The sequence below is a fragment of the Perognathus longimembris genome, chromosome 6 (genome assembly GCF_023159225.1).
Source record: "Perognathus longimembris pacificus isolate PPM17 chromosome 6, ASM2315922v1, whole genome shotgun sequence".
Classification (NCBI taxonomy): domain Eukaryota; kingdom Metazoa; phylum Chordata; class Mammalia; order Rodentia; family Heteromyidae; genus Perognathus; species Perognathus longimembris.
The window spans coordinates 55192327-55216815 of record NC_063166.1 but is presented as its reverse complement, the minus strand read 5'-3'; the positions used below and the strand labels follow the sequence as shown (position 1 = coordinate 55216815).

At 36.2% G+C, this 24489-nt stretch overlaps 1 protein-coding gene and 1 non-coding gene across 3 annotated transcripts in view; one reads left to right on the top strand and one right to left on the bottom strand.

Moving 5' to 3' along the window:
- Macrod2 (mono-ADP ribosylhydrolase 2) overlaps nucleotides 1-24489 on the top strand; it is a 1728876-nt gene that overhangs the window by 1497798 nt on the left and 206589 nt on the right. The gene's annotated exons all lie outside the window — the stretch shown is intronic.
- Nucleotides 18096-18202, bottom strand: LOC125354073. Its single transcript, XR_007211456.1, has one exon. It is a non-coding gene; the product is annotated as a U6 spliceosomal RNA (small nuclear RNA).

Sequence of the window (24489 nt, the reverse complement as noted above, 5' to 3'; positions counted from 1 at the left end):
AAAAAAAACTACTAGAGGGGCTGGGGATATGGCCTAGTGGCCAGAGAGCTTGCCTCATATACATGAGGCCCTGGGTTCGATTCCCCAGCACCACATATACAGAAAACGGCCAGAAGTGGCGCTGTGGCTCAAGTGGCAAAGTGCTAGCCTTGAGCAAAAAGGAAGCCAGGGACAGTGCTCAGGCCCTGAGTCCAAGGCCCAGGACTGGCAAAAAAAAAAAAAAAACAAAAAACTGCTATAAACAATATATCATTATTTGAATGAGCCAGGTGAAGAAGAAACTTTATTACCTTAATTCTTCCATTGAGTATAGTTTGTAAAGGTGTAAAGAACTATTTAAGAAAGGAAAGTTTGCCAAAAGACCAAGAGAACCGTAATTTCCTAGGGTAACAGATTTTGAGTCCTTTCTACTCCAGAAATGGCCCAAAGTTGTATTTGTCCTTTGGCCCCAAGTAAGTGGCTGATCTCCCAATGGAGAAGGCCATGATACTTATTTAGGATTTTCTTAAGGACAGAACTTTCAGTATTCCATCCATATTCTTCCATAAAATTTGTGATAAAGAGCAAAAAATATGCTTGCCAGGGTTGAAGACTTAGCTCTGCAGAAGAGCCCGTGCCTAGAAAGTGTAGAACCCTGAGTTTAGTCATTAAAACCATAATCAATCAATCCATCAATAAAACTGTTTACTTTGATGAGTTTTTTCCTTACAACTGTCACACTGACTCACTACAATAACAATACATTAGAACTAGGGTGTTAGGTGTCATCCATGAATGGATAAAATAAAAGATACATCAGTTGTAAGTAACACCCACATTTTATTTTTGCATTAGCCCAATCAAATTATATTATTCTGTCAATGATTTGCTTGAATTATCAAAACAGAAAGAAACAGTTTTGACTATACTTATGATTACCACAACGCATTCTTGAAGCCATGATTTTTGTGACTGAAATAGAAATAACGTCATAAATCATGATGTCATCTACATGCCAGCTTTGAATTCAACATTGTGGGATGTATTTGTTTGACTCCTTCTCACCTCAACACCCACACACCTTCCTAGCCTTCTCTAAGGCAAAGAAGGTGATGAAAAGTAGAGTTTCCTAGAGTTTCCCAGTTTCCTATAGCCATATGTGTCCATGGAGCAGTGGAAATGGGATCAGTTCAAGCTGATTTCAGCAGATTTCAAATGCTTAATGCCAAGAAAAGAATGCAAATAGTGCACTGATCATTTTCTAGATATCACAGTTGAAATGGAAATCACTGGATACATTGAGTTAGCTGAAATATAAAATGAACAGGGATCAAGGTATGGCTCAAGTTGTAGAGTTCAAGCACAAGACCCTGAGTTCAAAACCATAGACCACTTGAAAAAGTTAAAATATAAAACTCAGTTTTTTGCTTTTTGAATGTGCCTACTCAAAAATTTAAAATACACATGTTGCTAGGGCAATATATACATAAAAGAGCTCTGAAAATAAGAAAATAAAATAAGAAACCTAAATGCCTGGATTGATTTTTTTCTTTCACTACATCAGAAAATGACGAAACTGCTTCTTATAATATGTTCATTGCTTTACTTCATCCAAGAACATCACACCTATGGATGTGGTATAAAGTGGTGCCAAAAGACCCATCTAATTAATGAAATTGACTATTTATTGCACAAATTAAAGTTTTTTAAATGTTTCTGGATTCAACATAGATGATAGAATTAATTCATTTTATTTTCTTACAATTAGAAAATGCCAGGGTATCTGAGCTTATTATTTCACTTACAATGCTATTATTTCTACCTTTTTTTCAGTAAATTTTGTTTCATTAAGAAAATTAAGGTTTGGGGGAGGAAAACAATTATTATTTGGCAAGGTCTCCCAATGTCTGACTTAAATCTTATATATTGAAAACTGTAGGATCTGTTGTGAAATTAAATAACATTAATTTATGAAAGCATCTTTGGAACAGGTTAACAAAGTATCATGCAAATAGTTTAATTACTTATATGTTAGGGGGCTCATATTTTAGTTATCTGTTCACTAAGGAGCCCAGTTGGGTGGAAGAATTTGTCGGTGAAAACAGATTCATTGAATACCCAGTGACTTGGCAATGGAGAAAGGACAGGAAAAAAGAAGGATCATTGAGATGACCTCATTTTCATCTCCATCTGGAAGGAGCCATTTCCTATAAGTTGGGAAGTCTTAAAATATAGAAACCATTATCCTAAACTATGGAGATATAAAGACATGTGAAAAATACAAATCATCTACATCAACAAAACTGATATAGTAGTGAGATGTAGATCAATAAAACTAACAAAATATCATTCTCTCATCTGTACTAATCTACTCTTCTTCAATGAGAAGCAGTGGGGAAAGATTTTTTAAATAATATAACATTGTTATCCTCTTTTCTACTTCTTAAAATCTTTGTAAATTTCCCAGTGCAATTGGAATAACATTTTTACTCTAGCCCACAGAATCCTATGCAATATGATCACAGTTACCTCTCTATCTTCCCAGCATGTCTCTTTCCTTCCTTCCTTCCTTCTTTCCTTCCTTCCTCCCTCCCTCCCTCTCTCTCTTTTTCTTTCCTTCTTTTTTCTTTCTTTCTCTTTCCTTCTTTCTTCCTTTCCTTTTTTTCACTTTCTTTTTCCCCCCTCTTTTCTCCCTCTTTTGTTCTTGCTCTTTTCTTTCCTTCCTTCTCCCATTTCCTCCCCATTCTGTTGCCTTTCCAGGTCCCTTTCCCTTCCTTCCCTAATATTGGGTCTTGAAGTCAGGTTGTAGAGTTGTTACTTGGCTCAAGGCTGGTGCTCTAGAACTGTAGATTCAACTCCACTTATGGATTTTTGCTGGTTAAATGGAAATGAGAATTTCACAGACATTTCTATTCTACCTGATTTCAAACTGGGATCTTCAGATCTAAGCTTTTCGAGTAGTCAGTATATGTATGAGCATGAGTATTAGTACTAGTATCAAGATGGGAACTCTTTGTTTGTTGAACCTGAGGGGGGAATGAGGGACGAGGTAACAAACAGTACAAGAAATGTATCCAATGCCTAACGTGTGAAACTGTAACCTCTCTGTACATCAGTTTGATAATAAAAATTTTAAAAATAAAGATAAATAAAAATAAGAGTATTGGAAAATAGACTGGAGAGTCTAGTGTTCTATCTCTAGTGTTACCTTCTCTGACAATTATAACTTAAGATGCCCCCACGTGATTTCCCCCCAATGTACACATACTTCTAATAGTGTCCTTGGCCCTTGGATGTCATTTCCCTGTTGAATTTTCTTTTTGCAACTAACAGCCAACTAAAGCCATTTTCTTTTACATTAAATTTGTTTATTATCTACCTCTTCTTAGGAGAATTGAGAGCACAGTCTTTATAATACTTAGCAATCGTTTTCCAGGTACCTAAAAATGCTTAGTAATTAAATACTGATGGCTGAATAGATGAATAACTGCAATATGTATGATCATATGTCAAGACAGAGAGAGGGGGGGAGCAGAGGTGATATCTAGTACAGATTAGGTGGGTAAAGAACTTTCCTAAATGATAGAGCACCTTAGTTGACAGTTAATAGATAAGCAGGAGTTGGTCAGATAATTAGCAAAGGGTTTTTCCTCTGGACAAAAAAGGTTTGGCAGCCTGGCACCAGTGGCTCACAACAGTAATCCTAGCCACTCAGGAGTCTTGAGTTCTGAGGATTGCAGTTCAGGCCAGTCCAGGAGACGCTTACCTCCAGTTAACCACCAGAACACCAGAAATAACACTGAATCAAGGTGGCAGAATCTAGCATTGAACAAAAAAACTCAGGGACAGCATCCAGGCTCTGAGTTCAAGACCTACAACCAACAACAAGAAATGAGGTCTGGAGATTGAGAATGGGCTGGCTATACAGAGAAATATGAAGTGTTTAGGCACTCTGTGATGCTGAGACCCAAGAAGAGGTAAACATACTATACCTAGATAAGCAGAATCCCTTCAGTTCACGAGAGATGGCTGTGTGAGGAGCTTGATTTGGACTATATCAGGAATATAAATGTCTGAGAATTCTGTGAAAGGATGCATGCCTTGTGTGTTATGCTCCATGTTTATGCTTTTCATTAGATTGTAGACTGAACAAAATCAGTGGTTGTCATGTACCTTGCAAATTTTTACACGTCCTAACCAATATTTGAGGTTGTCTAGATTATTCTGAGACATCACACACCATTGAGGCTCTATAATAGTTGCTTTGAATTAATAAGGAGAATGGACCTGCACAATAAACTGTCATGCTCTAAAGCCTTTCATGGTGCAAAAATACCACCTTGATAATAAAGAAGGCCAAGTAGTAACCTTATGAAAATGCAGATAACATTTTCCTCTAAGTTAGAACTAATTGAGGGAAACCAAAGAAATATCTAGCATGATGCATTTAAAATGAAGGAGGAGGAAGAAAAGGAGGAGGGAGAGAAGGATAAAGAGGAGGAGAAGGAGGAAAAAGAGGAGGAAGAGGAAGAAGAGGAAGATGAAAGAAGAAGAAAAGAACAACAACAACAACGCACCTGAGAAGTCTGTATCCTTACAGGAATTGTCAATTTTGAAATCTATAGTCCAGTTCCAAAGAGGAGTCTTCATCAGATAGAGTTCTAGAAGAGTATTAAAATACATCTGTTTGAATGATTAAAAGAAACCAAGTCACAGTGACTAGAATTGTACTATTGAGCCAAGTAACGTTATTTGCTTTCTTTTTGTCTGTTCAGTGTTAGAAAGATATCAGGGATTGATTAGGCATCATGTCATAGATTATTACCTCTTAGGCTCACATTATTTACAACAAGCTGAAACAAAGAGCCTTAGAACTTGGTTGTGACTAATGCGATAGAAAAGTAAGGTTTGATATATTCCTTTAGAATATAAACAGATTTGTATTTCCTGAAATATCTCAATGCTTTCTTTTATTTGGCTGATTTTTCTTTTGTGTTGAAGGCTCCATTTTCTCCCATGTATTTTATTGCTTTTGATATCCTTAGTAAAAAATATAGCATTTACTGCAAAAAACACAAAGTAAAGCAAATTAAGAAATCCAACTTGTCCCAGCTCCTTAGGAAGCTGGCATCTGAGGATTCAGAGCTAGCCTGATCAGAAAAGTCCATGAGACTCTTATCTTCAATTAACCAGCCAAAAGCCAGAAGTGCATTTGTGGATCAACTGGTAGAGCACTACCCTTGAGCAAAAAGCTAAGAAATAGCATGGAGGCCCTGAGTTCAAGCCTGGCATACACACACACACACATACACACACACACACACACACACACACACACACACACACACTCAACTGGAATCATGATTGAAAGCTACCAGACAGTTCTTATATATTAATGCTACCATATGTTCATCTGACAACCTGTTGCTCTACATCAGTTTTATAATAAAAATTTAAAAAAAGAATTACTTTATTCTAAAGGTGATAAACAAAGGAGTCATGTTTACATAAACTGTTGACCTAAGGTAGGCAGGAATTGAAGCAAGTGTTTTGCTCTGTCAGAAGCCATTTGAATGGAATTGCATGTATTATCAATTTTTGACTATTAACATACCTTGATATTATATTGCCAGTGTTCACATGGGAAAGAAACAAAATAGCCTACACATTCCACTATTGTATGAAAACAGCTTGGTTTACATGATGCTTTCATTGCAAGTTTTTGCCTTCCATATTCATGTTGTTTGGGATAATATATTTGAATGTTATCATTCTAAATGGGTATGAAGGAATATTCTCAAGGGGAAAATGAAATAATCATAACAAAGCATAAAATTTATACCTGTAACCAATAGAAAAAACAGTAGAAAAAGGAAAAGAAGAAAGAATAAAATAGAAGACAGATAAGAAATATAATAATAAAGGCATTATCCATACCATCTTCAAATTTCTTGAACATTAATATTTCATAGTGGTCCAGTGATTTTTTATGTTACTGATATCTACAGTTCTTGCGTTTTTCTCCATAATAATGGAAACATTTACATCTAGGAGGAAGTTACCTGGTGTATGGCAGGCAGTTGGTGCCAAGAATTTGATCCCCACTGAAACCTTCTCTTCTACAATGATCCTCCAGTGTATAAATATCTTAGATTCTCTTCTATTGGAGTATCAAGATTCTAAAGGCAACTTTTAACCTCATTTCAGCATTTACCTCTAGTGGCCCATTGTACAACATGGTTTAATAGTTCCTCCCCTGTATGCATTCCTCACTCCTTCTATGCTTCTTGAAATCATCTCTTAATTAACCATCTGAATTTATATCCAAGATTTTGCCTCAACTTCTAGGAGAACCTACATAAGACAATTGCTATTTCTGTTCATGGCACTTTATCTCTTTATCTGTGGATTCTGTTCATTAGAATTATAGCAGGTCTATAGAAGTCTTAACAATAGACCTCTGTAGAGGTCTGTTGTGTTTAATTGGGTCACCATGCTTTTGCTCAATACTTCAGTGTTTTACAGATGCTGTCTTGCATATAGACTAAATCTACAAGTGAAAGCTTGTGCCTTGGTAGAGCTGTTGTGCGTAGTTGGTGCCTAGTAAATATTTTATCAGATGAAGTGTGATGATTATACCCTTGCCTTGGGAAAGACCTTTATCCATCTCTTAATTATGTCCAGAACAATGGCATAATGTGTTGTGCCTGAAACCATCTGGCTGAAATCCACCTGCTTAAATGGGTATTTCAGAGGAGGAAGTGAGCATTGTTCCTTTTAGCACATCTGGGAATAATTTAGCACCTATACCAACTTGCAAAATCAATCACTCTGGACACCTAACTCCCTTTCAACTGAGAATATTTGGTTTCCAGTGCTAGACAGAAATCTGAGTATTCAGTGACTCATTTCTTAAAAATTGTGAATGTGAAAGAGGAAAGATTTTATCTCTGAATGTGCAGGAGGGTGAGAGCTTGCCTGTGTTCAGTAAAATGCACATAATTTATTTTATGGATACCCTCAAAAGTATCTTAAAGCTTAAAGGATAATAAATCCATTAGATTTCCACTTGGTTATCTGCCTCAAGAAGAAAATTCTGTGACCTATTTCAATTGAGTTTTTTTTTAAATAGAACAATAATTTCCGTTTTAAAAAACTATAGTCCAAAACAAAGTAGAGCTTCAGGTCTTTGTGGAATAGCCAGGGCTCCCAAGATGATTCTAGATGCCTCTTTCTCTCTATTGTCAATGTCTCTAGACAGACAAGAAATGATTGAGAATACACATAGCATAGTTGAGAGATGTCTCCATGAGCACATTAAAGAGCCCAATAGCTATACCATTATGATCACATAAGATGATGCTAAGTGAAATGAACTCCATTTTATGGAAATGATTGTTATATCACAGTTGTAACTACTTTCAACATCCCATGTGTATCTGTAGTTTCCACTATTGATGATGTTCTTGTATCACCTTCTTGTGATTGTATCTACACTATCTCTGTAATCTTATCTGAGTATATTGGAAACCGTGTATACTGGTATTAGAATTAGGAAATTGAAAGGGAATACCAAAATTGAGAGACAATGGGTAAAATAAGAGAAACAACAACAAAAGCAATACTTGCAAAACTGTTTGGTGTAAGTGAACTGAACACCTCAGGGGGGGAAAGGGGGAGGGGGGAGGTGGGTATGAGGGACAAGGTAACAAACAGTACAAGAAATGTATCCAATGCCTAACGTATGAAACTGTAACATCTCTGTACATCACTTTTATAATAAAAACTAAAAAAAAAATTATGGTTGTCCAGATAACTGATAGCCTTGAAAATTGTTTACTAAGCCAAGCAGGGAAATATGGCAGGGATTTCCTAGAAATGAGTATTTCCCCAGTTATCTGATTTATGAAGTTTATGGAATTCTGACTTTTACATTTGCAATCAACTTCCACAACTTTTCCTCCTGTCATTCAGTTTGGTTTCATTTAGAAGATGGGATTCTACATATTGGCATGGTTTGCTTTCCTCGTGGCATTCATTCATTACTAGATTTTAAAACTTTTTATTAATTAAATTTTGTTGACAAGGTGTTGTGCAAAAGGGGTACAGTTACATAATAGGGCAGTGAGTACATTTATTGTAGTATCTTGCATCCTCGTTTTTCTTTGCCTTCCCTAGATCAGGTAGGCATATATACAATACCCAGTGTACCAAAATCATATACAGTAGCCACATGCCGTACACCAAAGGAAATTCACCTAGAACTTTAAATATAACGTCAACAATAGAGTTTGCTTATCCTTGTCTTATATGATCATATATACATAGCTGTTGAGCTATTGTGATCCACTGAGAGGTCTATTTTAGACCTTTTTATGTTTATTAGTTGTTTGGTTTTAGATACATAATGTAAGGTCGCTGACCCAAACCTGTGGAAATACCATTTGACAAGAAGTTTTTTTTGTTTCGCAGACCTGGTCTCTACTGTCCCCCTACCACCCTAACAGTCATATAGATATTAAAACTTTTAAGACTGAAGAGTATGTAAAAACTTAAACAGAATGTATGTATGAATGCATATGCATGTGAATGTATGTATGAATGCATATGTGTGTGAATGTATGTATGAATGCATATGTGTGTGAATGTATGTAAATCCTTCATCTGGGCACCTGAGGAATTAATATGTCAAGCTAATATTCAACTATTACTCTTCAGTCTCTCCTTGCTGTCTCTAAAGATAGATTATAGATTATAGATAGTTCCTGGAGATAAATACCTCTCTCTATAGATAAATGAGTGTCTATGTATTTATAGATATATCTGTATCTAAAGATATATCTATTTTATGAATATGTACATGAGATAGATGATTGATAAATTATAGGATAGATACAGCCTGGAGAAACATCTCTCTCTCTCTCTCTATGTGTATATATTTATATTGAGATAAGGATATAAATATATCTAATGATATACTGGAGATATATATCTCATAGAGTTGTATTTTTTCATGGATACATATATATACACATGAGTAGATATAAATTTCTACATAAATGTATATAATACACATTTTACATATATGTATAAACATATACACATACTCTATGCATGCTCTGATAAAGATATACATTTTCTAGTGACATAAATGAAGTATTGTGTTTCTCACTACTGGATATTTGATATTTGCTTGTACATTCAAAGAAAAATTATCTTTATTACTTTATCCTACAGAGTTCATTAAGAGAAGAGGCTGAGATATTGAGAGTGATCAACTCACACATTGAGGGTTTGATTATCATTTCATACATGGGTATATGTGACCAGTAACACTCTGCTCATTGGCCTCATTGAACTGGTATGGGAAGATTTGATGGCTGGAACATCAATGAGTTGGTGTGTTGTAAATATGGTATATAATCCAACCTCTTAGCAGATATTTCTTGTAAGGGAGTTCTGCTCTGGCCTGCACTGACTTTTCTATGCCAGGTCAGATCCACTCAATTTCAAGATTTTTCTGAACCTTCCTTCTCCGTGGATTTATATACACCAGACTATTTATTGTAACTAATTACTTGTGAAACATTCACCTGTAGGCCTCAAATGTTCATTGATTTATAATATTAACCAAAAATAGATTTTCATCATTTTTCATGCCATAAAAACACACAAAGTGCAGTTACTCACTTAAACTTACTAGGTGAAAATAGACTTCTATCATCAGAGAGCTTCTAGTTAAGAAGACTGTTAATTCTTCTTTGTTCAGCTTCTTTTATATGTGACAGGAAAACTTATGCCTGATATTGTGATTGGTGATCTGCCATCATTTTTATTCACCCTCAGAGATCAGAGCTGTCATTGCTCTGGGTCTGTGCTAGGTATTGGGATGGTAAATCCAGAAGCAAAGAAAGAAGGTATGGTGTACTTATGGCTTTGCTAGTACAGACTTCAATCAGTAAAGACTGAATGAATTTTGTAAAAATACATAAAAACCTGACTATGATAAATTGATAAACTCTGATGGTGGAGACTTGTTCTAAAGGCTTAAATGAGACACCGTGTTTCCTGTCAGTGAATGTTCAATACCCGCTTATCCTGTCTCAGGAAAACCGATGCTCATTACCTTATCTTATGGACTTCATTGAGAGCAGAGACTGAGCTTCTGTCCATTCCCAAGATTATTCTCACACAGTGTGGGCTCAATTAACATTTCTTGTTATAGAATTTTATTGGTTGATGTTTGATCTGGTAATCTATGCCACATACTAAAGCCATATGTCAGCTGAAGAAGCAGGGCTTCAAGTATTCAATCCTCTTTTAATCAAAGAAAAGACAAAAATATAATAAAAATATCTTTCCTCAAACCAATTTATAAAGCTCATTACACAGCTGTAAGAATGAAAAAGATAAGCTGTGTTTATTTGGAATGCTGTGTGTGTAAGAATATTCTTGTCAGGCTCATTAAAAATATTAGAATCTTTTTCCAAATTGACCAGCTCTCTAAATGAGTCTAGTAAAAAGTCTTCAGAGCAGACTGCTGAGAAATGCAGCTCTCTCTCCTGAAACATGTTTGGAAAATGTCTAATGACTCCAGTACATGATATCCAAGCTAAAACTCTAAATCTCATTTCTGATGCACTAGTCCTCACCATGGCCTGAATCTATCAAATTCTGTTAATTCCTTCCCTGAAATGCCTCCCAAATCTGTGGTCTCTTCATCTGCAATTCCTGTGTCTTTGCTTTGGATGCCATCCTGCCCTTCTCAGATCACTACTAAGCCCTCCCACTCAATCTCCCTTCCCTATTCTTGCACCCCTATCCCCATCTTCACTACCCACTATATAGAGTCCAAGTGTTCTTTTAAGAATTGTTATTCTGGGAAATAGAAGTATAGCTCAAGTGATGGAGTGCCAGCCTTGAGCAAAAATGCTAAGTGAGTTCAGAGTTCAAGCCCCAGGACCAGCACAAAAAAGATAAAAAATGTTATTCTTAGTGGGATATTGTCTTTCTCATGTTCTCTATTGATCTCACTATAAAAGGAAGCAATCTGAATGAGATCTTGCCTGACACTGCCCCATCTCTTGTCTTAACTTCTTATTTTAAATGCCCTATATGAATTATCTTCTGAATCACTTGCTCTTCTCCAAGGAACCGTGCTTTCATAAGGATTTTCATGTTGAGGGTCTGTGTGTGTCCCACTTTTTCCTTCATTTTTTGACAGAGACATGCTTATTTTTCTCAGGACTCAGGATGCACGGTGTGTGTTTTATACTGTCTCCTGTGGGTTTTTCTTCTTCTTCTCCAAGAGTGGCTTTAGTATCTTAGAGTGACTGCTGGAGTCAAAGTTCCATGCTCATAGACTCTGCCACATAACTATTTATGCTTTCATGAAATACCTGTTAACTTATTTATTTCTCCTGCAGTGAAATCAGAAGCTGTGGCTTTTTAAAAGTTCTGCATCCCTAGGAGCTGGTACAATGTGCCGTTTTACAAATAATTAGTGGACAAATAAAATCCAAAGTACACAGAACTAGTAATTGGAAAAAATAGAAAGTCAAAATCCAATCTGGTACCGTGTGATCCAGAAATCCTTCCTTTGGGTATGAACCCAAAATAATTGAAACTACTTCCTGCTGAAAATAACTTCACACCCTTCTTCATCTCTACCTTCTTTACAAGGCAAGACAGGGAAATCACCTACAAGTCTGCCAATGGAAGAATTGCTGAAGAAAATTTGGTGTTTGTGTGCATGCATCATGATATTAGTCAGCTTTTAAGAAGGCGATCTGTCATTTGCTGAAACTGGATAAACCTGGAGGACACTGTGCTATGTGAAATGAATGTATTGTATGATATTGTAGAATAAAACTTCAGTTACCAGGGAAAAGTATTAAGAATGAGGAGACATCAATCAAAACAGAAAAAGCAGATGATACATAGAATGATTAAGTCTAAAAACCTAGTGTCCAAGTTGAAGACTACAATTAGTAAAATTATATTGTATTGGAGCTAGTGTTGAATAAGTAGATTTTAGCAGAACTTGCCACAAAAGAAATTAACTATAGTAGCTCTACTGCTTGGGCTATACCTCTACTTCCTGGATTGGCAGTACTTAAATGATCATTTTGTTTCTATGGAGTAGATCTTGGAGATAGTCACTAACAGCCAACCACAGGTAACTTATCTCTGTAATCTTAGCTACTCAAGAGGCTAAGATCTAATCACAGTTCAGAACCAGCTTGGGAAGGAAAGTCTTGTGAGGCCCTTTAAAAAAAAAAAAGAATTACTTTATTCTAAAGGTGATAAACAAAGGAGTCGTGTTTACATAAATAAGGTCATGAGTACATTACTTTTTGAACACTGTTACCCTCTCCCTCATTTTTTCCCACTTATCTCCAATTTACCAGCAAAAAGCCAAAAGTTGAGCTGTGGCTCAAGTGGTCAAATACCAACCTTGAGTGAAAAGCTAAAGGACATTACCCAGGTCCTGAATTCAAGACCCATTACTGATACACACACACACACACACACACACACACACACACACACACGTCACTAACAGTGATAGATATGTTCAATGGCTTCACTAGAGCTACCAACTTACAATTTACATGTGTCATACACAATAAAGTTAATTTTATTCACTTTAAAACCATCAATATCACTCTTTGGACAGGCACGATGATACATTATTCATCACATGCTTCTCTCTCATAGGAGGAGCTAATCCGTGTGCTGAAACACAGATGACAGAGGCTCCAGTATTTCCACTAGTAACCCTTCCTGATTCTTTCCTCCAGTTGAATTCAGTCATGTGAAGACAGAAAAATGTATTAGGTACTATTAATAAATTTCCAACCCTGATACCACCATGGTATTTTTACACTAAATACAATCCAAGCCCTCATAGTTCTCGTGGAAATGAATTATACATTCTCATATTGCAGTAGATGAAGCATGCCTGATACTTTATAGGACTCCATGTGTCAGTGTGGTGTCAGGACCTGAGTGATACTTTTATTTAGAACATTTGGTCTAAGGCATTGGAAAATACACAAAGCACATTGAAATTCTGTCATAAAATTATTGCATGAATGCCTTGTCACTTTTGGTCAAGAAGCACTGGGGAAATGAGTATCCTCATTAATCATCAAAAATCTCAGATTGCAATTTAAGGATCAGGAAACTGAGGACAGGTAGGTCAAGTCAATTGGCCAGGATAATAATACAAATTTTAAAAACGTCCAGCCAGTAAGAATAATCCATTTTGAATTCTGCAGTCTACCTCTGTGACTTACTGGTAGATCTTTACCAGAGAGCAGATCTAAACTTTGAAGGGTGTGTGTGTGTGTGTGTGTGTGCATGTGTGCGCGCACGAGTGTGTGTTGGTAATAATATGATTATATTAATTATGTTAGTATTTGCTAAGGCAAATGATATATGACATATGAGTTTTTTGTTTCACTCATTGGATTTTCCTTTCTTTTATGGATATTTTCTTGAATAGTTTATGGTTAAATAGATCATGGGATCATAGTCATTGGGAGTTATCTTTATTGAAAGAGATTTGTAACATGCAATAGCAACAACGAAATTTTCAATTGCAGTTTCCCGTTCTACCTTTTAATGTGTTCATAGAATAATAGAGTAATTAGTTGAAAGATGGCTAAGAAAGGAACTTTGCTCTCTTACATGTAAGAAATAAATCTTGAAAACATGATTGAACTAGGTGCTGGGGATTCATGTCTATAATTCTGGCAGGAGGCTGAGGCCTGGAAAATGATATTTCCATGCTAACCCTAAAAGTCCAGGAGACTATCTCCAATAACTTAGCAAAAAGCTAGACAATGCCTGGCTCAAGCTGGTAAAGTACTAGCTGCAAGTAAGCAAATAGAGCAAGTATGAGGTCCTCAGCTCTAGTTCCAGTATTGGCAAGAAAACATTATCTAAACACATTTAGTTTTACTATTATTTGTTAGTAATATACTTCTTACTTGATTGAAATCCATATATTCATGCATAAGAACATAATAAAAACCCATTTTATAAAAATGCAAGAAATATCTTTAAAAGTAGGGATAGATGGAGAGAGAATAAGCAATGGTAAAAGCAAGAATGAATATAATCAAAGGATAGAATATGCACATATTGAAATATCACTGTGAAATTCAACTTACAATTTGAATGCATTAATAAAAAAGGTGGAAAAATATACAGACCTGCAGTATTGTTCATGTATATATTTGAAAATATCAAAATATCTTGGATTATTCAGTGGAGACTCCCATGGGAGGAGGATGGAGAGATTAAGGGGAAGCTACGAAGTAGGAAAGAATATAGAATTTATAATGAATGATAGAAGGAGAGCCGAGCCACCCTTTCTGCTGCAGTCACAACTTAACATGCTGAATTACAGTAATTTCTCAGTCTTCTGTGATGCTCATTAAACAGGATTCAGCCAGTGCTCCCATAGGCCATGAACCAGCTAACACATTGCTTTCCACTGTCACACCTTCAAATAAAGTGCTGAGTTAAAAATCCATTGCAGCAGAGAAGGGCTTATGGCCTATAGACAGACAATAGCTTCTCCTCCAAATGTATTCACAAATGCCTCATAAATGCTTGCTTGCGGGTTTTATTTAGAAACAACAAGGATAAATATTTGAAAGAGCATTGCTAATGACAAAGCAAAAGTGAACTGTGAAATATCTCTAATGAATGCATTAAAATCTGCACTCTTCAAACAGCTAGAGAGAGAGGAAAATTAAAATAATAGTAGGTGAGTGCTTTGTGATTGTATGTGTGTGCGTGTGCGTGCATGTGTGTGTGTGTGTGTGTATAGCTATGTGGGGCAAATGATATTTGCAGAGTAAGACTCCTATCTGCTGAATAGAAAAGAGCTGCATTAAAAAGACACATCTGCCAGAAAAATCTGGGGTTATAATTTAGGTTTTATAGTCCACGAATGACTTGATTGCTTCTAAAACCATTACTTCTTCAATTTTTTTAAAAATTTCGTTCTTTGATCAAATATGTCACCCAAGGAAGAAAGTGGTCATTTATTTCTTTTGAGAGCAGAAAGAAAAAGATCTACATTAAATAGCCGTCATCACAACATTCATAAAAGTTTCTGATTATTTTATCAACATTCCTGGTTTGTGACTGCAATTTACTTAATCAGATTTGCTTCTCTAATACATTGAAGCTTCTGTATGGGAGATGGTAGAGTTCAGCTAAGCTCTGGGCAGTCTCAGATGTACATAGGGCTGTGTAATTGTCAGAAAATGCCCTCGTGTCAGATGGGGCCATGACTTATCGTGAAAACAATCCTGTTAGTGCTCCTGCAGCATATGAAGAGACAGCTCCACTTTATTAGTAAAATTACACTGGCTATGGATGACTGACTGTCTTGATCATTGCAGGTCAATTGTGAAGCCATTGATAAGGGTCTCTGAGCATCCCAATCCAATTCAGCCATTAGGAAAACTGGAGTAACTAGACTGTAAAATGATTGGTCTGGTTATTTCATAACGATGTAATTGGATCAACTACAGAGAGATCCAATTAATTGCTGAGCAGTTGGTGGCTGTGGTGGTCTCCACAATAAACTCAGCTGTCAATGACAGGATTGAATTGAGACTAGAAATTCCTGATCAATTGTACAATTTGCCATTACCAAGCTGGAGATTGGGAAGAATTGATTAAATTTGGGGTGATTTTGTTGAAGCCACAGATAAATCACATATCTGAAGCATATGTGTTGATTTTCTTAATTGCAAGACATTCACGAGACATCATTGACAATATAAGATGTAAGTTTGAGTTATTTTAGCTAGCTTTAATAAGATTCATGAAACAAAATTCTATAGGCTAGCATAAAGATCTGTAGGGAAATTGGTTTCTTGCTGGCATCGGAGGGAAGCTTGAATGCAAGCTTGAATGAAAATTGTCCATTCAGAATCAGAGAAACAGAATTATTCTTCCTTTACCTTTGCATGCTTTATCTGAACAACTCAATATACAGTTCCCACAGCCTATCTTGGACATAGTAAGGTCATTGATTCTTCTGCTTTGCTGAGTGAAATGTAGAAGGAACCTGGCACTCCCATAGCATGGAATGAGGAAGTAAATGGTTATTACTGATAACTTTGCAGGTGAATATGTTGCCAGTGAGCATCTCCGCCTATTTCCACCCATAGGCACGAACTTGCCTTTGGCAGTTTTCCTTAAAACAAAAAGACTTAGTTATTCATGAAACTCTTCTTGTCCTAGGCTGCTGTGTACTATTAATTCCCTATATCCACCATTAAACTGTGTCTGGAATACACAAATATTTGTTGAGTAAGTCAAGGAGAATGTTCTTTAGGAAATGTCTCTCAGAATAGATGATGCCCAATGGTTATAAAGAGATTGGTAAATATTGCAGTTTTACTCATTTTAAGAAAATAGATTTGTGAGAAAGAAGTGGCTTGAGGTGAGCTACTCTATCTTTGCTTGCCTAGGACCATTTTCTAACAATGTCAGTTTTTGACAGTGCTCTCACCAGTACAAAGGAAAATGAGAAACATGTCTGATAGTTTTAAGAGATTAAAGGTGATCCTGTTTCCTTGTCTTGTCCCACTGGGTGATGAAGTCTGCCTCTTTTTATTTATTTTTTTTTTTTCTGTCTGAGAGGATCCTCTGATCGCCATTCAATGAGAGCCTAGAATTTAGCAGGACAGTGAACTCCTCTCTTCAGTGTTGAAATGCTTGTTATTAGGATACTTCCTTCCAGAACACAGTCACCATGGTATGAAAAGCCCAGGACACTTGGAAAGGTCAAATATAGACAGTCTAGTCAAAGGTCAAAGTTGCTCACCTACCAGCTGCCTAGTAGTGAGACCCAATCTCACCTCAGCCAACCTACACAATATTAAATAGAAAAAAAAAATGTTTCTTTTGTTATGTACTTCAAATTTTCAGTTGGCTTATTACCAGTAACAGAAACCATCAACAATAGAATTCATTCACTTAAGTGAGAACCGTCAGAAACCCTTTATTGAGAATTGCCATTTCCTAGAATGTACAGGTAGAGCTTTTGTAGTGTTAATAAAATCAATCCTTTCTTTGTGGCATGATGACCAATCTATGTGTATATATGACTTCTAACTAGAAAAATAAACTTATTATTGTACACTTATTCTTATACCTTACACAGAAATTTAATATGCTTTATCAAATTTTCTCCTTAACTCTAACAATATCCTCTGTAAGAATTCTACCCTACTATCAGCCAACATTAGCCCCAACAGTTCCAGTGAACTTTGATTCATTGAAAGGCAGCACAATGAACACTCAGATGCATGATATTATTATAAAATTATGGGAGGATAAAACCTTGGCATTAATGATAAGTTTTTTTAAATTTAATTTTATTGTCAAGGTGATGTACAGAAAGGTTGCAGTTACATAATTAGGTAAAGAGTACATTTCTTATCAAACTTGTTACCACCTCCCTCATTGTTCTTCCCCTTCCCTCCTCCCCAGCTCCCCCCTAAATTTTACAGTTAGTTTACAACATATTGTCTTGTAAGTATCCCTGTTGCATTGGTTCACCCTTTGTCCTTTGTCTCACCATTTTGATGTTCCCTTTCCATTCCCTAATTCAGATAAACGTATAAATAATACCCAGGGTACCGAAATCAAATACAGTGACAACAGAGCATAGGGAAGTAAAACACAAGATAAAAGAAATAGTTTCATATAGAACATTAAAAATAACATCAATGAAAAAACACTTGTTTCCATACCTTGGAGTTCAATTTACTTAGCATCGTCTCATATGATCATATGTACATAGTCATTGATCTATTATGATCCTCTTATAGGACTATCCTAGATATATACTAATTATTACCAGTCAGGGAAACCAAAGAGTCTATGTTTCTTTGGGTCTAAGTCACTTCACTTAGTATGATTTTTTTTTCCAAGTTTTTCATTTCCTTACAAATGGAGCAATGTCATTATTTCTGATAGAATCACAGAATTTCATTGTGTATATATACCACATTTTATTGATCCACTCATCTCTTGAGGGGCATCTGGATTGGTTCCATATTTTAGCTATAGTAAATATAAATATGGAATGCTTCACGAAATTCCGTGTCCTCTTTGTGCAGGGGCCATGATAATAATCCCTGTATCGTTTTAATTTTAGCATATGTGATGCTGAAGCAAGCACATTAATGATAAGCTTTACAGGCATTTTGGTCATTTAAAATTTCAAGAACCTGTATTAATTAATATTATGTCACTACATCTGTGTAAATAAACTTGTCCTTGGACATTATATTAGGGTCCTCTTCTTCAATGTATACTGTTTCAAATTACTATAGCACTATCCTTCCCAGAGAATAAGTCTTAGGTATAGGAAAGAACAGTAGAAGGTATGGGAGATAAAAAATAGAAAAAAAATCAGATATCTCCTGAAAATTGATGAATAATATTCTATCTATATTTGCATATTCTCCCAAACATAGGGATTTTAGAGGTTTTGTAATTCAACTATTTCCATACAGAAGCATATTTCCCTGAAAAACAAACACCTTATAAGTAAACATTATCTTACTCAAAACTTTGCGTTTTTGAGCATAGCAATCCCAAGACATCATGAAGTATTATTGCTATGAAATTATTTTATTCCAAAATCAAGATGTATTTTCTACAAAGAATAAGCAAAAGCATACTATTTTATTAAACCATTTCGGTTTAGTATGATGCCTTGTAAATTACATGTTTATAAAAGAGGAAAAATTGTCACACACTGATGTGACTTTTATTTCTATCATCTTTTTGTTACAGCCTATCTGAAATTCTAATTTTTTTGTGCCAGTCCCAGAGCTGAAACTCAGGTCCTGAGTGCTGTCCCTGAGCTTTTTTTCCTCAAGGCTAGCACCCTACCATTTGAGCCATAGATCCACCTTCAGCTTTCTGGTTTTTAATTGAAAATAAAAGTCTCACGGACTTTCTTTCCCAGGCTGGCTTCAAACCACAATCTTCACATATCAGGCTCCTGAGTAGATAAAATTGTAAGTGTGGGCCACTAGCTCCTAGCCTCAGTATTTTTTTATAAAAAAATTTGATAATAAAATGATAACGAAGTAATAATAAAAATATGAACTTTAGCTTTTTCAGGATTAGCATATTTAAATACTAATGATTTGTTAAAATATAACCAATTAAAATGTATTTGTCATTGTTAATGAAAATATGGAGCTTTGAATTATGGTAAATGGTGAAGTAATTGTCTAAAATATACTAGAATTTTGTTTGGCTGGCCATTTTTTGAAAATTATTTTCCTTTTTAGAAACTATTTTTGAGAGCTGCTTCACAGACATAACCTTCACTTGACAGTCATTGGAGTCACATCAAATACTTTTCGAGATAAGAAAAAAAGCACAATGGCAATATTTCAGAAAATGTCAGTTGCCCTCAGACTTAATTTTTCAGAATAAGGATATGCATTATTTATGCCCCATTCAAAAAGAGACTTTTGGTCTTTTCAATAAATATTAAGGGAGATTATTATGTTCAAGAAATTCTTTAGCTAAGATCATTACACCCCTCAGATAATTTTGCCTATAATATCCCTATTAAAGAAATATTCTGTAGACTACTGACATGCATAGAAATGTGGATGATAACTTCCAGAGGTCTCTTCAGAATGCTCTTAAAGTAATGGTTGGATCTGTCTAATAGCACTGTCAGCTGCAAAGAAAACACGGAAAACGGTATGTTTTACATATATCTTTAAAAGAATAATAAGCATACTCATACATATTACCATTTCCTCCTCTGCTAGTGAAGATGGGTTAGAGAAGGGAATTTTGGAAAGTTCTCCAGAATTAAGTGATGGACTCAATCATCTAGTTAAGTGATTAATACATAATAAACTCAGAAGACTTGTGGATATACTGATTGCCTTTACTAGCATTTTACATAAGGCAATGTGGTATATATGAAGTATGAAACATGAATCTCTGGAGGAGGAGCAAGTACATCCACTTGAATTGTTTGACAGTGTTGCTGGGCCTAGGATGTTCCATTTTGTGAGGCTTCTTCAAGTAATTTAAGCTAGGTGAGGCATCTGTGTCAATCTATAGGAGATTCGCCTTTGTACATTACCAAAGGGTGTCTGGAAATAGTTTCCATTATACAGGAGGAATACATTCTGGAGGCCTACTGCAGTTAATAATAATGTAATATACACTTAAATATTACTAATGGAGTGATATTTAAGTGATGATAATAAAAAAGGATATAAAGTTGTTGGGGGGCTCTGGACCCCCCTTTCCCCCTATCTCGGGGTGGGGGGGAGGGAATGCCTGATCCCAAACTATGAATGAACACTCGCTTTAATCCCTCCCGCTGGCAGAAGGAACAAAGCGTGTTCTCATGGATTATGCTAAATTGAGGAAAGGTTGCCAAAGCCTCCCTTTCCCCCGACCCCTCACGTGTCAGAAACCGCGGTGGAGAGAGGCATCTGGGAGAAAGTTCGATGGCCCATGAGTCTCACCCATCCAGAGGGCGGGCAGAAGAATTTATTACGGTGACAAAGGAGGAAGGGGAGGGACTAGGGGTGTCTAACTGATTAGCTGAGCTGGGCTACCCATCAGGTGATGTTATGAAACTTCCTCTGTGGGTGAGGACCACAATCCCCCAAGGGCCAGGCCTCCACCATTAAACAGGAGGCCGAACTGAGAGGCCGGGACCACTTGCTTCTCTTCCGGTTGAGGCCGGAGGTGGGAGGGGCTCCCTCCCACACTGCCCCAGGGCTGGGGGAAGGGCAGCGTGAATCCCCAACATAAAGTATTGAATATATTAGTGATAGCTTGATTTAATCATCGCTATATATGTATATATATATATATTCTCCATATTGTATTGCAAAAATATATCTACTTTATTTATATAACAATATGGGCAATGCTTTCATCTAGACAAAGGATCATTTCCTGTTGCATTAGTTTCTCTTTTATTATGTGTGTCTACAGCCTATGGTAAAGTAGAAGAATCTCAGATAATCAAATTATAGCTCTGGTATGTGGGAAGAACCACTTTATAGCCTCAAAAATCAGTAAATTCTACTCCAGTGCAGTGGTTCAAAGTGCCAAATATACTGGCACTTGCTCCTAAGATAAATCAAAAGAGATTTCTGTCCATTAAATCTATGAATATATGTGAAAATTAAGATCTGTTTTTAGATGAATTTGTAATTCCACATGTAAAATCTAGAATATTTTCAGAGTAGTTTGAAATGCCTTATACTTAAATGTTCCCATTAGAACACAGAAGGCAATGAGTACCTTTCAAAGGACCGCCTAAACTATGGTTTGGTTGTTTTTGTTATGCTTTAAAAGCTTGAGCACTACTGGTCCTATATTACCCAAGTTTAGCAATAGTCTGTGCATTCATTAAAAATGTGGTTAATGCATGGTAGGCACTTAATTATCCACTGGATGAATGGGTAGGATGAATTACTAGATTACATGCTTAATTAGGACATATTTTAAATTCAGAAAATCCTTATAAGCTGTGGATTGCCAATGGCTTATAGATGTACTATTATTTTAGATAACAGTGAGCATTTTAAAAATATTGTTGATTCATTTGCCTATTACTTGAAAACAAAGCATTTCAATGCTGTTTTAAAATGTTTACCTGTACATATGATGGTATTTGAGTATAATACATTTTCTGGAGCTTGGCAGATTATTATATACAAAAAGAAAAAGTCTGAACATCAGGACAGAATAGAAACATATTTATATACGAAGGATATTACTTTTCTTAAGAAAACATTCCTAAAATGTAGCTTATACTTCTCAAAAATAGTGGACTAACAGCTTCCTCTCATCTAATATTCAAAATTTGCTTAGCTGTAAGATAGTGTCCTTCTCTTCTATCCTACTTGTAAGTAAAATTGCATATTTTGTGTTACTTTACCAGCTCATGTTTCAGATAGACTCCAGCAACAAGCTAAGATTAAGGAAAATACAGATTTTTAAAGCATAATAAAAAAAGGAAGCAACTCTTCTTAGTTGCTTCTTTCAAAGAAAAATCTTTTTTTTTTTTTTTTTTTGGCCAGTCCTGGGCCTTGGACTCAGGGCCTGAGCACTGTCCCTGGCTTCTTTTTGCTCAAGGCTAGCACTCTGCCACTTGAGTCACAGCGCCACTTCTGGCCATTTTCTGTATATGTGGTGCTGGGGAATTGAACCCAGGGCCTCATGTATACGAGGCAAGTGCTCTTGCCACTAGGCCATATCCCCAGCCGAAAAATCTAAATTTTTATGTTACCTTTCATGCTCTTTAAATAAGATTGTGCATTCAATAAACATTCACTCATTCCTTTTTGTTTCTTTTATATATTTGTCCCTTGTCTAAGATACAAAGATAGCAATTCTAGTAGCCACATTCCAGGTTACTTTGGGTGAAAATGATGGGCAGGAAACAGAGAAAAATGAATTTTAAAAAATCACAACAGGGGGCTGGGAATATGGCCTAGTGGCAAGAGTGCTTGCCTCATATACATGAAGCCCTGGGTTCGATTCCTCAGCCCCACACATATAGAAAAAGCCAGAAGTAGCACTGTGGCTCAAGTGGTAGAATGCTAGCCTTGAGCAAAAAGAAGCCAGGGACAGTGCTCAGGCCCTGAGTTCAAGCCCCAGAATGGCAAAAAAAAAGAAAAAAAATCACAATCAGATGATAATCCCAGAACTGGGCTTTTAAGAGTGTGAGCATTCAGAAGATAAGTCATGAATTCAAGCTAGAGGGATATAGTTAAGACATAAGTTGAATCTTGAAAGATTATCAAAAGGAAGAAATTCTGAAGAAGAAGGAAAAGCTTTTCTAGCCTCAGAAAAATAATGTATATAAATGCAAGGTAGAAATGCAATGCATCCCAGACTCTGGAAGCAACTGAGTAAAACATGGAATCGACTTGCAGGGAATAACTTAAGTTGCCAGGAATACAGGGGCTTGTATACCCATATAAATAAAGGTTCTGGGTACCCATACAAGGATTGTAGAAGATATTTTTATCGTTGATCACATGGACAATGATCAAACCAGGAGCCAGTCTTTCTCTCTTGAGCATCCACAATCCAGATCACCCTTCCCAAATCAATGGGAACAAACTAAGGCATAGAGCAAAAAGAGGCATGCAGAATATACTGTCAGTAAGTGTCATCCAACCAACCTTAAAGCCTCCTAAATAACCAGACTTGTGTTAATATATCCAATCTCATACCAACATTTTTCTTGTACACTCCTATGCTGTAAACTCTCAAGAAGCCATAACACATTAAACTTCATGCATCAAGCAATTGTTTAGAAAAGAGTAAGAAAGTAATAATGTCATAGAATGAGGAGAAAAAGCAACTAAGACCATGAATGACCAATTTTTTTTAAATGGTCTTTATGTTGTGGTTTATTTATTTGTTTGTTTGTTTTGCTCATTGACTTTGGAGTGTCCTCGTGCTGTATGTTATTGGTAGACTGTTGTGTGGACTGGTAGAATAAAAGACAATGTGAAAATCTGGAGTTAGAAGACCTAGGTCTTGGTTTCCATTATTGGATGTAGAGTTCTCTGAACCGTGAATTTTCATCTGCTAAAAGAGAATATAACAGAGTGTGTATCACACTATTTGAAACCATAAAAGTATGCAAATTGGGATACATTTTATCATCTGCCTATGTTAAAAATATGGACACACACACACACACACACACACACAAATGATTTCTTCCTCAGGATATTTTCAGTATGACAGTAAAATAGCACTTTTTATCCTTGTGGTGTAATCAAGCTATTTAACTCTATTGAAAGACACACAATATTATTTAGGACTAACATACATTTATAATGGAAATTTGTTGAATATAAACATATTAGATGCTACTAGACCAAGGTCTGCAGTCATGAATGCCTTAAAAATAATAACAATCCAACCTTGGCTTTCAATGCTGTCTTATGGACCCTGATAGCCACATGTCCAATTCTACACAGGAAAGGGTCAGCCCTGAATCTCTAAGGCTGTTGGCTAGAATCAGCCCTTCTGTCAGTAGCAACTACAAATTTTCTGTGCCTAAGACAAAGATATCTTGCTTGCAGGAACTTCAGCAGGGAAACCTGAACATAGGAAGAATTAGTGCAGTATCTACAGTGAAGAGCCCAAAGCTCACATGTCCGTCATCTGTCCTGACCTGCCTGTGAAAAGGATTTATGCTAAATGTCTATCCTGACTTAAGGATGACTTATACCAGCCCTCCTTCAAGTCTGTACTTGCTTTCTTCCCATCCTGCCATGCTCCACCTTGGCCACTGTCCGTTTTGGTCCTACTCTTAACCTCCATACTTATGGCTTCATCACTTTAGTGTTGACTTTGCTTGGAATATGCCCAGGATATCTCATCTCCTCTCTGTCTCTCTGTCTCTGTCTCTGTCTCTGTGTCTCTGTCCCTCTGTCC